General features: G+C 39.6%; 1 long non-coding RNA gene across 2 annotated transcripts in view; it reads right to left on the reverse strand.

Annotated features, from left to right (window-relative positions):
• Nucleotides 1-13,513: 13,513 nt before the first annotated feature.
• Nucleotides 13,514-17,619, reverse strand: part of LOC114548340 (uncharacterized) — a 47,913-nt gene continuing 43,807 nt past the window's right edge. For both annotated transcript variants that reach the window (XR_003691349.1, XR_003691347.1), the window contains exon 5: nucleotides 13,514-16,283. This is a non-coding gene — a long non-coding RNA (uncharacterized LOC114548340). The remainder of the gene's footprint in view (nucleotides 16,284-17,619) is intronic.

Raw genomic sequence — 17,619 nt, forward strand, 5'->3', positions numbered from 1 at the left:
GACTGACTTGTAAAACAGTAGCATGATATCTTTGTCCACTGCATGAACTTAAAAAATATAGACGCTGACTTATCTTTGAGCAAACATAGTCCACTTGATGGGACCACTGCAACTAATAATTGTGTGCCTAAATATTTATATGTTGTCACCTGCTCAACAAGTACACCTTCATTCATTCATTTGGAGTGTGCATCGCTCATTTCTTTGGTTTTATTTACATTAAGCGGCAGGTTATACATGTTGCAACAATTCACTACCTCCTCTATCTCCTGTTTATAGATAGCAATGTCTGAATCATTTATAAGTATACTAAGTATGGCCGTATCATCTGAAAATGTAATAATGTGGTTATTTCTATAGATGTTTCTGCAATCATTTGTAAATATTATAAAAAAGTAAAGGAGAGCTTACACAGCATTGAGGGGCACCTGTACTTCAAAAAGAGTAGAGTCGACTCTCACCTGCTGCTACCTGTCTGTCAGAAAAGAACCATAGCATCTAATAATGAAGAGGTTTACCTCCATCTGTTGTAATTTACATAACAGTGTCTGAGGGAGAATACAATTGAATGCAGAGCTGGAGTCCATAAATAATAATCGAACATAACCTGATGGATTTTCAAGGTGCTTTAAGATAGAGTGTACAGTTGTGATTAAGCCACCTGCCATTATTATAGGCAAATTGGTAAGGGTCCAAGAGATGCTGTACCTTGCTCCTTAAATTACTAACCATTATAAGTTCTAATGATTTCATCACTATTGATGTCAGCGTTACTGGTCAATCATTATTATGTTATGGGCAGGGTTTTTTTAGGCACAGGAATAACAGATGTCTTCCAAATAGTAGGGATGGTACATGTATCGACAGAGGGTTGGAATAGAGTCAGCTCATCCGAAAAGGTTTTCAGAATAAAATGTGAAATACCATCAGGCCCACTGGCCTTATTTCTGTTCAGCTTTTTAAAAACTGTGGTGACAGCATTAGGGTAATTATTATTCTGTCCTGTATTGGGTCACACATGGTAATGACATAGACAGGTCTCTGCAGCGGGTCACATTACTTTCATAATCCAGGTCAAAACATTTGAAAAAAATGTTGAGATCATTAGCCTTGGCCATATCATTCCACACATTCAATTCCTTCTTTCCAGAGTTCATGTTAGTCATTTATTTCACAACTTAAAACTTGGACAAATTTAGACAAACTTAGACTACCACAGATGCCCGTTCTCTCGTGCCCGTGTCGCCAGCAGTGCTGCGCCACAGGATGAGGTCATTCATCTAATAAACCGGTCTAAGGGCAGAGGACATTAAAGTATGAACACATTTGACAGTGAGGTTTGAGCTAAATCAAATATAATTTTCTATTTGGATAGAATAGCAGTTATCTAATTGTTTAATCAATGAATGAGCAGAGCTGCTGGCTGTATGGTTTGGATCAATACAAATTGATTTACATGTGTCTGCAGAGAAACACATCCTCCTCGCTGCTCGTCTCCCTCTGCACCTCCCTTCACATTATTTAGAGGACATGTGGTGTAAAACTCATTTCAGGCCTTTGTCCGTCATGCCCTCGTGTTTCTGTAAATTGTATAAGACCATTTAATCTTCCTTAGATGAGGAACCATTTACTTTGCACCGTCCTTCAATAAAAATTAAAAGCTCCCATAAAAACAGGAATGGGAGTGGAAGGCCCTCGACTAAATCAACGAGCGCTGCTCTTTCGAAAGCCGAGCATGAACACTTCATGGGCATGTTTTATTTTGACATTTGTAGATGACTTGAATTGTTAAAAAGGAAATAAAATGCGGATGGGAGTCCGCCATCATAAAGGTTAGCGAACTGTAAATGGAGCTCTCCATCTTCCCTCATAATAGGTGTAAAATTGTAAACATGCTAAAGGACGTGAGAGTTTGTCCTGCAGCTCCTTTGAGAATGTAAAACATTAATCATAGAATCACTCGGCCATGGTTACTCATGACTACTTGATCACATCCATCTCTGAGAGGAAATAAGGAGCTCATCATTGCTGTCTCATAACATGGACCATCACCATAAAATGCAGCTTCCATACACACAGGACTAATTTTAATCTCAAGAAAGTGACTTTATCACCAGATCATTTATAAGCCTAAATATGGTGCCTACAGTATAGGACAGGTAAAATAAACTCAATATATGCAATCCCTCCTTTATAGCTCTTCATTATCTAAATTAGTGCTAAAACAATTAGCTTATTAATCGACAGAATCAACAGAAAATGTATTATGTCATGTTTTAGATGCTAGCTGCTCCCTTAGGCATAGTGGTGACTTTAGCTAAATGCTAACGTCAGCATGCTATGTCATTAGTTTTGCAGGTTTGGTCATAAGCAAAAGTATTGGATACATTTAAATCTTGACCTGGTGGCCATAGATGAAAAGTTAAGGGATAGGGAAAGCTATAACAATTCATCCTGAGGGGGACATGAATCTTTTTACCAAATTTCATGGCAATTTCAATAGTTGTCAAAATATTTGAGTCAGTGGCCTTGCTATCCATAGAGCCACTTGGCTAAAAATGTCAAAACATAAGCAGTTTCTGTGAGGATTTGCTGCTTTTCAGTGTTTCACATCACTACAAATTGAATATGTTTAGGCATGGATGTTAATCCTTGACCGTAGGAACACATGTCTGTGATTATACCTATATTCTTTACTTTTTAGGCACAATTACTGTCTTTTTCCAAATCCTTTAACCGTACCCCCCTCAATTATTTTTTTCCTTTTTTTCCTAAAGTATGCTAAACTATCTAAATCTAATCTAATCTAATGATAAGAAAAAGTGGTGACAAAATCTACCTGTCAGGTTTTGTTTATTGTTTTTTACGATTGACATTTCTTCTTCTTTTTTTTTTTTTTTTTTTTTTTTTAACACAAAACATACAACAACTCCCCATCTGGACCCACTCTCCATCACTACCTCCCTATAAAAAAATTTAAGACAGATGAAATAATAGCCAAAATATTCAATACAATAAAATAACAAAAAAATATACAACAAACTGTAAACTAAATGGAGATTTTGTTTATTGTCAAAATGTACCAAGACCTGAGGTGAGCACACATTGAAGACCTGACGGCCTCTGACTGCGTGACTTAAAACAGTACATTACCTAGAAAAAGACATAGCCCAATTAACATGTTTTTGGGAAACACTAAATCTTTCCCAAGCAAACATTGTGTCTAAACTCATGGAAGGCTGAAATTCCACACAGAGAGTCCGTGCAGTGAACTAAGTGTCAGGCCTTTAGCTTGCGCTTGACACATATGAGTCAGTTGCTTTCAATCAGTTTCAATTTAGTTTTTTCCTTGTTGGATTTATTGAAATCTGAATCCCCTTAAATAATCTCATATGGTACATTCTGATTTAGCCATGTGGTGAATCCTAAAAATCATTTTGTACACAATCCCAGGGATCCCAATCATTTCCATGTTCCATCTCATGAGATGGACAGAGCAGGACAGCACCTGGGTGGGAGAAGCCTGATAAGAACTGGTTTTCCACTGCTAGCCCTGTTACATTAAGGGGGTCGGGAGTTCATGGCCTACTCCTCAACTCTTCAGCCTGGGCTTTGAACTCCTGACCCGCAGTGAGGGGGAGGCCCTCCATGCACAGTAGCTGCATTTACAAATGCATGCTGACTCCATGCCAGCAAAGCAGAAACCAGAGGAGTCTGATAACATCTTGCTTTAGAAGGAGCTGCTCAGCCAGCCCTTTGTATTTATGGGCAAGTCTCATGGTTACCCCCGACCATAAATCATGTTAATTGGTTTACTGATAAAATGTCTGTCAGGCTCCATTCACACAGTGCTGTGGCACCCCGAGTTACTGTTTAATCTTTGTCCTGCAATAGTTCATCTGTTTAACTGACTGGAGGTGAGGAGGAGTGGAAAAAGGAGTTCTTCTCCATATCACAGCACTGCACAGTGTGATGCTAATTCCAGCCACTGCTTGGTTGACTTGAATGATAAATGACATGACTTTCACTGGAAAACAATCGGCAATAGTGGTTCACAAATCTGTAGATCACCTTTCCAGGTCATCAGATGTAATTTTTCCAATTAAAATCTATTGCTTGAAACAAAAACAACCTCCTAATTGCTATTCATCATGCATGTCTCATCCATATACTGAGTGGTTGCTCTGTGATTTGTTCAAAGATGGCAATATCTCATTCTTCAGGCTGGTGGTGACAAATAAAGCTAGTCTGAAAAGATGCCTGGGTTAAGACTTCTCAGCAAATTGTATTGCCTTTCTGGCAAGGACATTAAAGCCCACAGGACTAAACTGTCCTTTGTCAACAGCGAGACCACACACAGACGCTCATTTACCTGTCAGATTAACATTAGGAGGGACTCTGCTCCAGGCCATATGGCAAGAAACCAGGAACAGTACTTGGAGAAAGAACTATTTGTCTCTGAAAATGTCAACGCTCGTTAATTCACAATAATCAAGACACATTAGCAGACAGTCCGAAGACAACTCGGTTTATCTCACAGAACAAGAAGACTTTCTTGTTACAGTGAATGACAATTTAGTTAAACTTGTCTAATTAACTTTACTTTTTTTAAATGGCAAAAAATAAAACCAGCTGTGCGGATAGTTCATAGTTGCAGATAATTATACATGAGTTACTTTCTAAGTAGACCAGGAGCTGAGGCAATGCAATGCAATCTACTCTTATTTGGCTGGCGTTGATCTTTGCATGATTAATGGTTTGAAAGGATCCAGAAAAAAAGGTCAAATGCGGAGTTGGGGATGGAGCAGCTATGCGGGGTAATTAAGACAAACATGATTAATAACCCCAAGCTGCCACTGTGTTCTGTAAACAAGATGCAGCCAGATGGGATGCATATTTTGAATATTGTACATTAGTTTTCCAGAACATAAGGGCACACAGATATTCAAAGCACTTAAATAAGCCTAATAATGTTGCTAAAACACTGTACTAGCTTGTGATGTACGCATGATGATGCATTAATGTGACAAATTGAATGCCTTATTGATGCTGCACAATCCATCTAGAAATAACATTAAATCAATGACTACAGTAATGGAATAGAAAAGTCATTGGACTTAATTGCTCCCAAGCTTTATTGTCCCCAGAATATGATGCCATAGATAACACAAGTATAGTATAACAGCTCCATCATGAAGACTTTTAAGACCAGCTGTGATTACGGTGCTGACTGAGAGGAGAAAAGTCTCCCACTCTTATTCAATCCATTATCCTGCCTACTCTCCTCTCTCTCTGCCCACCAGTGTGACTGACAGTATAGAGGGATCAGGTCCAGCTTCCAGGGAAAGCAGGGAGACAGGTGTCAAAATGGTCCAGCAAGCAAATCTAACCCTCGCTAATCAGCCCTGTTGTTCCTCTACAATCCATGTCTAGTCCGCGTCTCTCAATCCGTATGAAAAACAATTACACTGGTTTGAAGTTGAGCGCGCACTAACTCACCTGTCTCTTCTGATAAGTGTAAAGATGTAGCAGAGGGAGGGAAGAGGAATAAGAGGAATGGGGAAGGGATTTAGAGTATATCGCTTGTCAGGCTCCCCAAAACAACGTGAAACAAAAATATGTTGGATACTTGATTAAAACCTCAAGCGTAGACACAACACCAAAAATATATTGTAACCACAAGGTTAGAAAACAATGAAAAACAAGTGTTTTGATCAAAGAGATCTGAGCTCATTTGCTCCACCAAGGAGGTTATGTTTTAAGTCCCATTTGTTTTCCTGTTAGTTAGCAAATTTCAATGACATTTGGTGCAATCTTTGGCCATGAGAAACAATTCATTGATTAGTTTTTTATGCAGATCCAGAAAAGATTTCTTAACATTGTAAGTTAAAAAAAAATTCACAAATTAAGCTTTCTTGAATTAAAACGTAATCTGGTACATTTATTTATTTATTTATTATTTTCCAGTAAACATTGATTAACTTGCAAGTCGCAAAAGATGTGTAAAAGTGGGGACCCTGGTAGCTGCATGTCATCCTGAATGCGGTTGCAACAACTATAACCTAACATAAAAAAAAAACCACTTTTCAAGCAAATTTAGCTCAGTTTGTCTGCGTCTTTTGACCTGCTAATAATCATATCAAAATCACAATGTGTATTTTGTTGCAGTCACAGATACAGATTAAAATGATCTATTATCTGTATTATTCTCCATTATTAAACGTATATAAACTTATTAGACCGTTGCTTTGGCAGGCGCTCTCTCAGACAACACCTTCATAAAGAGTAAAAATGAAAATACAAGGTAGATTAACTATCAATATCTAAGAGCTTGTTCCTTTACTTCAAAGGGGAATCATTTCAAGCAGGAGAGGGAGGATATGTGAGCTTCAAAGAAACTGGGATGGACAAGGCACCACACACATGAAATAATAGCTGACAAAGATCCTCAGCATTTGTGTCAGTGTAATGCTCAGTGGCACCAAAAGCAGCGCCACTACCAGAGCCTCTGGTTTAATTCGTGGTGATGGGCCTGGGACTCTCTGTGGGCCAAGGAGGCCCACTGATGCGGTCGGCAGTCGGCCCTAATGCACCGGCTTGATTGGAGATGAGCGAAGGGGAGCAATCGCAGCCAATGGGCACTTGCTGAAGTAAGACCACAGTGACAGTTAGCAGCTGTAAGAACTTTCATTCTCACTCAGCTGGAGTCAACACTAAGTAACAATGTTTGAGAGGTTTGACAGAGGGGTGTCGCAGTGCCATGATTAAATGGTAACTATGTGTAGACCTCTGCAAGTGGCTGTGGGTGGACGATAGAGTTTGACCGGTCAGGAGGATGGTGATGTCATTTATGGGACTCTTTGATCTGCCATTATATGTTTGGTTTGGATCCAGCAAAGTCCATCACTGCTATTCAACTTGTCTGACTGATGCCTGATTTTGAGACATCAAAGAAAGAAGAAGAAAAAAATATCTCCCCTACTACTTAGGGAAATGTGCCAATTATTATTTTTTTTTAACATTTAACATGTTTTTTATTACCTCTGCCGCGAAGGGTTAAAGAAGTTAGTCTGTTTGTTTTTTGTTTCCCGATTTTCATGAAACTTGGTAGAAGGGTGTAGCATGGGCCAAGAAGGAACCCATTAAATTCAGGAGCGGATCCTGGGAAGAATTTGGAAAATTCACACTAATTTTTCAAATAGAATAACTATGCATTAACATTATGTCTTGGCCTTCTCGTTGATTTTGTCATGCTTAGAGTTAGGGGTGCAACTTACAATTATTTTCATAATCATCATTATGTTTTTGATTAGTATATAAATTGTAAGAAAATCATGAAACATACCCATCACTATTTCCCAGAGCCCAAAGTAATGCCTTTAAATTGCTTGATTGTCCAAACAACAGTCAAAAACCCAAATATATTCCATTCACAATGATATACAACTGAGGAAAGAAACCCCACATTTGAGAAGCTAGAACCAGAAAATGTCTCACATTTTAGTTTGATAAAGGACCGAAAGGATAAAATTGAATTTTTTGCTAGCCCTATTCAGCACTACTTACAGTATACGGTTATAAAAGTATAACAAATTGCAGTTGACTACACACTGTGTGCTATTCAGCCCCCCAGGAAAAAGAGCAATAAAAAAGCCACAACTCCCTGCGTGGGATGGCTTCACTTTCAGGTTCAGTAGACTTTCCAAAGTAACAAGCTGAGCATATGCCGCAGTAGTTCCCCTTATGTCCCAAGAAAGACCCAATTAATTCATCAATCTGTACACCTCTGTCACTGCCTAGTGCATTTTAGCCCCTTGCCAGCAGAGCTCCAGCCATTACCGGCCAGGTTGTTCAGCTCTCCCCCCAGCCTGCCTTCCAAACAGCCAGCCAGGTTGGCTGCTGGGTAATTACACATTGCCTTGACAACGCACATGATTGTTTTCCTAGCAGTATATTACTTCATTAGTACTTCCCAATATGCTGTATTTTTTAAATGTCATTTTTTTTCACGCAACTCAGTCCAATCTCGACTCGTCTGTATATCATAACAATCATTAATAACTGTCAGTCGCAGCATCAATTCAGCACTCGGGCTGCCTCATTAGCATAGCCCAGCATTTGTTCTGCGAAGAGGCTGATTATTTTCTACAACAGGCCAGGCCAATTACTTTAGTGAAATGGTATCACATAAATCAAAACTTAACAAGGTGGCAAATTTGAAGTTATCAGATTCCATGAGACACCGTAACTAATATGTCACTGTCACAAGTGCTCTCTGCAGGTATGCCTCCGCCATACCAAATATATCATCCCACAGGATCTTAGAGGCTTTCTCAAGGAAATTACCATATTCAGAAAATTGGGAGCACAAGTGGTATGAAAATGTAAACGTTAAAAGTTCAAGCAGGCTAGCTTTGGGCAGTGGAGAGGGTGAAGTGGATAGAAAGAGAGTGGTCCCGCTGTAATGTCTTTTCAGGCCATCCTGGGCAATATAACATGTCGACTTTCTCTTGCAGCTCAGACCTCTCTTTTTACTCTTTACATGATGATGTTCATCCATCACATCATGACAGCTACATCAAACCAACAACAAACATGCAAAGCCAGCAATCTAAAATATGCTGACGCCACGCGCGGACACATAAATACAGACCACTTTAGCTCTGCTCTGAGTGGCTTTTTTTTCTCTGTTTAAACTAGATTTTTCATCTACTGGGAATTCTCACAACCCAGAATGTGTGATAAAGTACACTTCTGTCCGTTAGCCACTGACACGAGAGTGATTGCAGAAGCTGTGTAAATGGGTTTCTGTTTGTTTGCCCTTGTTTCCTCTCCCTCCACTCACAGAAGCTGCAATATGTGCTGCACAATGACCGGTTTTTACTTGCCGTTAGTTAGAGAGGGATTACCTCTCACTAAAACATTCACCTCATTTTGATGGTATTTGCTCCATTTGTTTTCCACTGTCTGCAGCACCGCCTCTTCTCATTTCTCATTTTTAAGTGAGGATTGAGCACAGATGGATGCGAACTCAAAGTTTCTGATCTTTAGCAGAAGTTATGGAGGGTTATCTTTGGCTGTATATCTCAGCTCTGGCAGCGCTCCCCTGGTGATGAAGGATTAACCACCGCAGCTGTCTCTTCCCCAGTATGATGCAGTGCACTGCTCCCCGACACGACAGCATCACTTAATCTTAATGTCCGCTTCTCCAGAGCGGCCGCACAGGACAAAGCCAATCAGCATCACATGCCATGGGGATGGACCTACAGCTTGGCCCTGGAGTTTCTCACCCTCGCAGGCCTATTCATCAACTTCAGCCACACCAATCCCAGAGTTCTCCTCTTGCAAACCACAGCTGAGCCGACCAGTGATGTATAGGACAATGAAGGAAGAGGGGGACTGGCGCACGCAAGAGAACAGTTATCAGATTGCACATTATGCACTACTTTGTGTTCCTGAAGAAAGAAAATAGAGGGAAGAGAAGTAATGAATGCACTCAGCCTTACCTCAGCCCAGACCACCTATCTGCTGTGTTTAAAGAGATATCTGCTCAATAATGCTCTAGCATTAAGGATGGGGTAGATCTAGAATAATGATCACTGTTCATTTAGATAAATTGCATTCAGGGAATCCATTTGTAGCGATCTGAATTCAGCTGGAAGCACAGGAGGGGATACTTCATCTGCTCAGCATCCTCCCAGTAGCCATCACTGGGTGTACAGGATGTGCATGCATAGCTATACAGGGAAGGGTATCCCATAATCCCATACAGAGTGCAGTCTTCATTATATGAAAACATACACAAAGGCAAAATGCAAGACACATGTTAGTCATTGACTTGAAAGCAAGTATGTGCTCCTTTTCTGGTCCTATGATGTTAAACATGTAATATCTTTTAAATTGGAATATAAATCAAGACACCAGCACATGGGAGGGGGGTGGGGGGTGCATGCAAAGTGAAGCAGATATAAAACATTCAGGACAGATAATTTAGAAGACATATTCATGCAATATCAAAGAACAAAGTAAGAACAGATACAGCTAAATCTTTAATGTCAAAGAGATAATAAAAAAGTGGTATCTCCGGCGTATCGTGACCCAGCCTCATAATGTAAAATTATGCTAAACAATATCATGATGATAGCCTTCCCATAGCAATGCGAGTACTTCACCAACACCAGCCATCAACCCCCGTTCTGAACCAGATAATAAAGAGATGACACTTTTATGATACCATAATTAACAGCGCTCTAGGATGAAATTAAATCAATATGCCCATCTAATATCATTTTCTCTAGTTATGCAAATCAAACATTCAAAGCCCTTGGAAAGTGATATGAATTGCTTTCACATTTCAGTTCACACATATTATCATATCAGACCTTTTGGGTTTGATGACATGGAGGATGGGGGGAGACTTAACGATGTGAAGACTGAGCTGAGGAGAAGAGAGCAACTGACTGCTGATTAGCTCGCCGAGGCAAAAGGATGATAATGCAAGTGCTTAAATTAAAACAATTCTACATATTTCTAAGATAAAATGGCAAATCCCACCGTAGTTTTGGATCACGGTGGAAAAAGAAGCCTGTAGATAGATGAAGTTTAGAATTAAACACCTCTGCTGCAGAGTAAAAAAATGCCTTCCATGCCATAATTAGATAAATTATAACTTTTAATTCCCCAGAACACATGCTAGCACTCTTTAGTATCCCTGTATCTCTGCAGTGGGAGACAAGGTGAAAGTATACAGCCTTTCCCTTTATGGATAGAAGACAAAAGGGAGGCTGTGATGGCTGGGCGCAGACAAGGCGAGCGGCAGTAGAGGGGGAGCCTAATGGCCGTGATTAATGACAATGGGCCAGAGGAGAGCTGGGACACAGGCGCAACATATATCATCCCTTCTCATCAGTCTATGCACCTATGTGGCCTCTTCTCTGCAAACCAGCACACTAGAGTAAGACAAAAAAAAAAAACACCTCATCTGCTCTCAGTCAGCATACCACCAAGAAGCTTCTCGTACGATTCTTTATGGGCCTCGTAGATGATAGCTGAGCAGGGAAATGACATGTAGAATAAGATATAATGAGTAAAGGGGAGATGGCTGTGTGTGTGATCACTCATGTTTTTCATGAACTGAATACTTCCTGTGCTTAAGTCACATTTCCAAGGTCTAATCTTCCATATGGAGAGAGATGAGTTATTGGCCATTTATGAATAGAAGTGATGATGAATGGTGCTGCATTTATCTGCATAAGTAACTCCAAGGGCTGGCACGGAGGTTCAGGCGGCTATAATAAACATAGTTTGCACTCAGGGGCAGCTCCTTATTTATGAGGCTCTGTGAATAGACATTATGTGGCCCTCATCAGTTCCTCTCGTTCCCTTGAGAAGAGGACAAGAAATAGCTCATATAGATGAAATAGTTTAAGTTAGTCTGACCAGGCTCACCACCATCGTTGTAATCAACTCTACACAGGATTTAGTTATGACCAATTAATGGACTTTTCTTATGGGAATTGTAACACTCTCAGGGACTTGCGGTTTTAATTAGGAGGCACCTTGTTGGGTCCTTGTTAATGCGTTCAACTTACTGAAAACATGGCAAATAATCCCCAATTAACACTATGGGCAGATTTAGTCATTATGAAACTGCTTTCTGCATAAAGGGATTAAAATATCTTTTTAATCCCTTTAATAGCTTTATTCTCTGCTGGGAACACCATGTCCATATCCTGTACACCCCCATACAGGGCCAAGACAAGTTCAGCTTTCTCCTGACCTCTACATCTCTTTTTTTTTATAACATCACAGAACAAGTTGAAAGCGGCTTTACGAGGCTGATTTATGACTAAATGACTCATCTTTTACCTAAAATCTGTACGTCAACTTTACAACCTGCACACCTGAGCTGTGTTTTTATCACCTGTACATGACAAGCATGTTGTGATTCGCCTTACAGGTTTTCTTTGCTTTGAAAATGGCAAATAACGTCAGAAGAATTAATAGCCAGGGGATCAATACCAGCTTTCTAGCACTTCATTACCAGGTTATCAGCTAGCCATGTTGAAATTTGTTAAAGCTATGAATGGGTGTTGTTTTCCCTGGGGACTGTTGAATTTGTGTTGAGTGATTTTTAAATTCATGTCCTACAAATTTAAACCCAAAATCAAGTTGTTACTACCTTGCAGTGAAAGTCCTGAAACTGCAATGTTCTGACACACGGCAGCAATACAAAAATTACAAAAGTACAAATAGTACGTTTTCCTGCAATTCATTCAGGAGATTTTGTAGTCTGGGACAACATTATTAAACATTATGGGTACGATTTTTAATTATTGCACTGAAGCACTCCCACGAGATATTCCTTTTGCATCTACTTCTTTCCCATCCTCAGAAATAGTTTCTAACTCACACTGAATTCTTGATTAATTTTGGAAAATGAGCCGATAGGTAGTTAGTCATTACTCCGGTCATGCGTGTTTCAAGACTGTCTGCTACTGGCAATAGTTAGAATTTCATTTTCCCCCCTCTTTCCGTCTTCGGTTATTGCTTAGTAAATGCTGGATGCATAAACAAGGCATCATGTGAGAAAACAAGGCGTCTTTTGTCTTACCAACTGTTTTGGCTTATTTTCCACGGGTGCTGCGTATAATTAATATCTCAGCAGTGCCCGGGGTTGTCATTTTTCAAATGGTTTCCCTGGAAATGTTCTACACCTCTTAATGGCCCTGCTAATGCTGTAGCTGTCATGTCTTGGACAGCTGCACTTTTACAAGACAAACTCAGCTGTGCCACGGGCCTCTCTGTGGACTTACTCACTCAAAGGCTTAGAGGCTGGTGCTGCCAGCTGGTGATAGTACACATAACATTTGATTAATCTTTACCGTGTGCCCATGACTGGCGAGTCACCTTCCAATGGTGTCCCTGGTGCTGAATATTTTTGTTATTTTGTGATGGATGACAGATCGGCCAAATGGCCCTAAATACAAATGGCCTACAGTGTGTTGGGGCAGTGATCTAAGAAGATTTAGACAGTGCAGTTTACATATTTGAAATAATAAAATACAACTTACAGTATTCTGAATTAGTTTGACAACCCAAATTTGGGTATTTATTTTCACATAGAAATATGTACACACAAAATCAAAAGACCTTTCAAATGTCTGTCAACACAGAATGGGGGTCAGGACCCCCTAAGGGATCACGAGAGAAATCTGAGGGGTCGCGAAAAACAAGATAGGAAAGAGGAAGAAAACACATTACTACTATAAAAAATTAGTTTATTACAGGCTGGCACTGTTTGGGTATGAATATCCATTATTATAGCTCAAATACACATATTCAAAGATAGTATTTTCAAAAATACACATTTGACTCAGCTCAATGGCCCTAAAAGTAAAATATAATGTGAAAGAATTGAGAAAATCAGTTGAATTAAAATTCACTGTCATTGCTTTATTTACTCAAACACCAACACGAAAACAGATCCAATAAATTTCAATGCTCACAAAAATACTAAAAATACAAATTTCAAAGGCAGTAAAAGTTGAGAAAACAATGATTCTTAAATTGATTCATGACTATAATATCCTCTGTGAACCCATTTGCTTTCTATCTGTACTTATTGAATTAGCATTAACTGATATATTTGGCATTTCCACATGCAACCCTGAAGAAAGATCACCTAACATTCCTCCATCACAGAACACAAAAACAAAAGATCCACTGAACTCAAGATATGCCTGTCGTGATAAGTAAATCACCATGATGTGTGATATAATCACTGGGGAAGCACAAGTGCTGCTATTTTCTTCATTTCAAACACTATCTCTCTATTCCTCTCTGAAAGCAGATATTGTTGACTTTGAGATGGTTATCATAATGCATGAGAGTTCAACTCGAGTTCAGGCCAAACACTTCATATGGTTGTTACTTCCTAATAAAATGACACAGCACAAATAAAGCCACTGTTTGGACATGTGGATCATGCATGCAGTGTGTGTGAACAGTGGTGGGATGACACATATAAAGAATTCATTTTAACACCCAGGACTCGCTTGAGGTTAGGTGACTGCGTAAAAGCGTTTAACATAAAGCAATGAGTGGTCGGTCACAGGACATAAGATGCCAAAACACAACAACAAGTTTGCATAAAGGACAGGAAATTTGAAAACCTTGAAAATGTCCCTCTTGGGGTTTGATCTAACGCTTACAAACTGAAAGCCAGAGTTGTTTTACGTCTCTATCTCTGTTTGAAGCACAGCATGATGGTGGCCCTTCAACCCCCATTTTCCAGAAGCTTAGACCTGGTTGTTTGATGAAGGCTTATCCCTCAGCTGACATATTATCGCTGGACAGGCCTCCGACTGCGCCAAAAGAACAAGCTACGCAAGGATTAGCCTGCACACTCGTGCTAATGCAGTCAAACTGTCAGAGAGATCAAAGCCACTCATGCCAGATTAAGACCAATTAAAGTAGGTGGCCCTACACAAATTAATAGCTGGAGCACTCACCTGTTAAAAGGAGGAAAAACAGCATAAGACTTTGTTCTCTCAGTTGAAGTGAGAAAATGCCAAGCTTTTTTGTCGTCAGTCAGTTATGTGTTATGGCAAGCAGTCAGCAAACAAATTCATTTGTTTCATGAGGTTATGTAAATCTACATGTGTTTATTACACTACAGTTACACCCACATGAACTCCAACCACCAGAGGTGAGACGTTATGTCCAAATGCTAACATGACAGTTGTGATTGCTGCCTTTAATGGAGCAATTTAAAATAATTGGCACTTTGCTTGAAGGCCACCTTCTCATTATTAGACTTTGATTTGGCTTTTACAGGGCTGTACATTCTGTTGCAGAGTGCACATACCCTGTAGAGTTTGGAGTGGCTGCCAAATCCATTAAAATCTAGTTTCTTTTCCCCTCCTTCCTTCCTTTAAAAAGGGTTGGTTCACCCAAATCACAAAAAAGAGATACTTTGTCATTTACTTCTAGTAGTATCTAGCCATGCAGATAGTTTTCCTTTTATGTGCCAAGGTTTTAAGATATCAGGTTTTCTGCCACCAGACCAGTATGGAAGTGAATGAAATTTGTTTGTGATGCTCAAAGAGATTAAAAATTTGGAAAACTCAACAGCAATATCCCTTTCCAGAAACAATGTACTGGTTAATTGGATAATACACAGAAGTCACTGATTAAACCTTTTCTCAGAACTACTTTGTACATCATAAAAAGTCCTAATTAAAACTCTCCACAGTGAGATCTCCAGATTATCCAGAGTCAGGAACATTGTTTTCCATTACCCTAACCTTCCATTGTATTGGGATAGCAACACAATGTTTAGTGGCAGATACAGCAAAACCCAAGGCTTGATACTACTTGGGATTAAAAAAAAAAAAATTTTTTTTTTCTTTTAATATTTAACCCAAAGATCTAAATGTTCTGCATTTCCTGCTAGCACTGGAAAAGCTGTTGAAGTGCAGAAGGGGTTAATAGTCTCAGATATTACAGTGATGTGAACATCTCAGACTAAGGCATCTGAACCACAGCTGGTCAGATAGGCTTGCGGGTCATCTGAGGGCCAACGGAGGCTTCGCTGATCAAGGCCTCTGCTCTCGACAGGGGGATGAATGATGACTGCAGAGTAAATGCCAAAACTATAAATTTCATCCCACACTGACCCAAAGCTCCTCTAAAGTTTATTTACATTTTCACATAGCATCCACCCTCAAACGTCAACGTCAAAGGATCTCAAGGCAGGATGAATTAGTGATTGCAGTGTGTGCGCTCTAAAACACACATTGCCAGGAAAGTTCATTTCACTCCGACATGTCCGTTGTGAGTGCCGCTGAGGAGCAGACTGAAAGGAGCTTTCGTTGACTTGTCTTTTCTTGTTACTCGCTCTGAATCTTGCTTTCGACTTGGTCCAGAGGAGTTGAGTTCAACCAGGAGCGGTGTCAAAAATGTTCTTCAAATACAGCTTTGTGCCGTCAATTACAAACGCTAACGGGTGAATTTTGCTTCTTTTTTTTTCTAAATGTGAAAAAATCTGAAGCCAAACACATTTTTATATGTGGAAAATAAATAAATAAGCTCAGCACCCTGTGGTTAAGTTTCCGAAGGGCTTCGCAGAGAGTTGTGTTTGATGTGGATGCCTAAAGTCAACTGTGTTTGGACAGTCATGGGGTGGAGCTGCCAGGCTTTTAACTGCTCCAGAGAACACAACCCACCACAGAGCAGCACATAGGAGTCCCTCTGTCCTGAGGCTGGACACAAACTATCAACTGAGAGAATGAGAGAGAGAACCACAGTGGGATTTACTCCTGCACAGGCCTGGAGGCTATCATAGCAGAGCAGCTAAAACCGCCCTAAAGACATTTCTAGCATGATTCTCCAAAGTATTTCATAAGGTCTACACTGCAAAGCTGCCAGAGATAAATATTACATCTTTTATGTAAAGCATTTCATTTCCCAACACTTGTCAACAGCAGGTGAAGTGATACAGCCAACACAATCAGATTTTGTGAACTAAAAACTGTTTTTAACTCAAATTTGTCAAAGCAGGGAAATATACACAAAGATATATATATTCAGTGGAGGTAAATAGAAGTCTTTGCTACTGTTTTTTTGGTGGTGTGGAAGGCATACAAAGCCTAATTTGAGAGAATGAACGCGCTTAAGATATTACTGCAGGAAAGCAATCTGTCACAAGCAGGCTGTTTTGGCATGTTGCATGCCACTGCTGAGATCATAGAGTCAGATTCTGCTTGCAATTAGTGCTGAAGGACCTTGGATGCAGGCAGGCGGCCATTAATCCTGCTTCTGGCCCTGGACGCTTTGACAAGTTAAAATTCCCACTGTCCTCCGTGCCACAGCTCTGGAAAAAATGCACCACAGTGTCCAAACCGCACCAGTGGTGTAATTGATGCCATCATTAATGTAATTAGGTTCACTTAAGTCAGCAGTACGTTTTAACTTACTTTGTACTGTAATGTATGGGAGAAGATACCACTGAAATGTACTTTTTTAAGAGCTAGTACTGTAAGTTACTGGAACTGAAGAATGAATATGAGCTGTGACTTTAAACAGCAGACCCTTGGTTTATTTAGTTTTCAAAAGATTTATTTAAGTAAAAGTAGCAGTACCACAACGCAAAAATACTCAGTTGCATCCAGAGTTTTCCTTAAAGCGAGACTATGGAACTTTTGAAAAACCAAATAACACATTCTTCCGCTAACAAATAAGAAGCTGAATTAATAAGCAATCAAACTTACCTTTGCTATGTTCATTACAATCAGGCCACAGCCTCACTTGGTCTGATATGACCAGTAGCTTATGGTGGCTAATGCTAGTTAGATTTTGCTATGCAACTGAGTGGGTTTGCTGACTGTATGACTCTTCTTCTTTACATGTGCTAATGTATGCTAAGTTTTAGCATTTGCCTTAATTCGCTGTTCAGCAAACTGTACATTGGCTCGCTTTATGTAAAAGTATATAAGTATTTTCAATAAAATGTACTTAATAGAAGTAGTAGTAGTATTGATAGCATTGAAATTTTGCAACCGATTACAATGGAGTAAATTTTATATTTTATATTTACATTACATACATTACATTATT

The sequence above is a fragment of the Perca flavescens genome, chromosome 21, assembly GCF_004354835.1.
Source record: "Perca flavescens isolate YP-PL-M2 chromosome 21, PFLA_1.0, whole genome shotgun sequence".
NCBI lineage: Eukaryota > Metazoa > Chordata > Actinopteri > Perciformes > Percidae > Perca > Perca flavescens.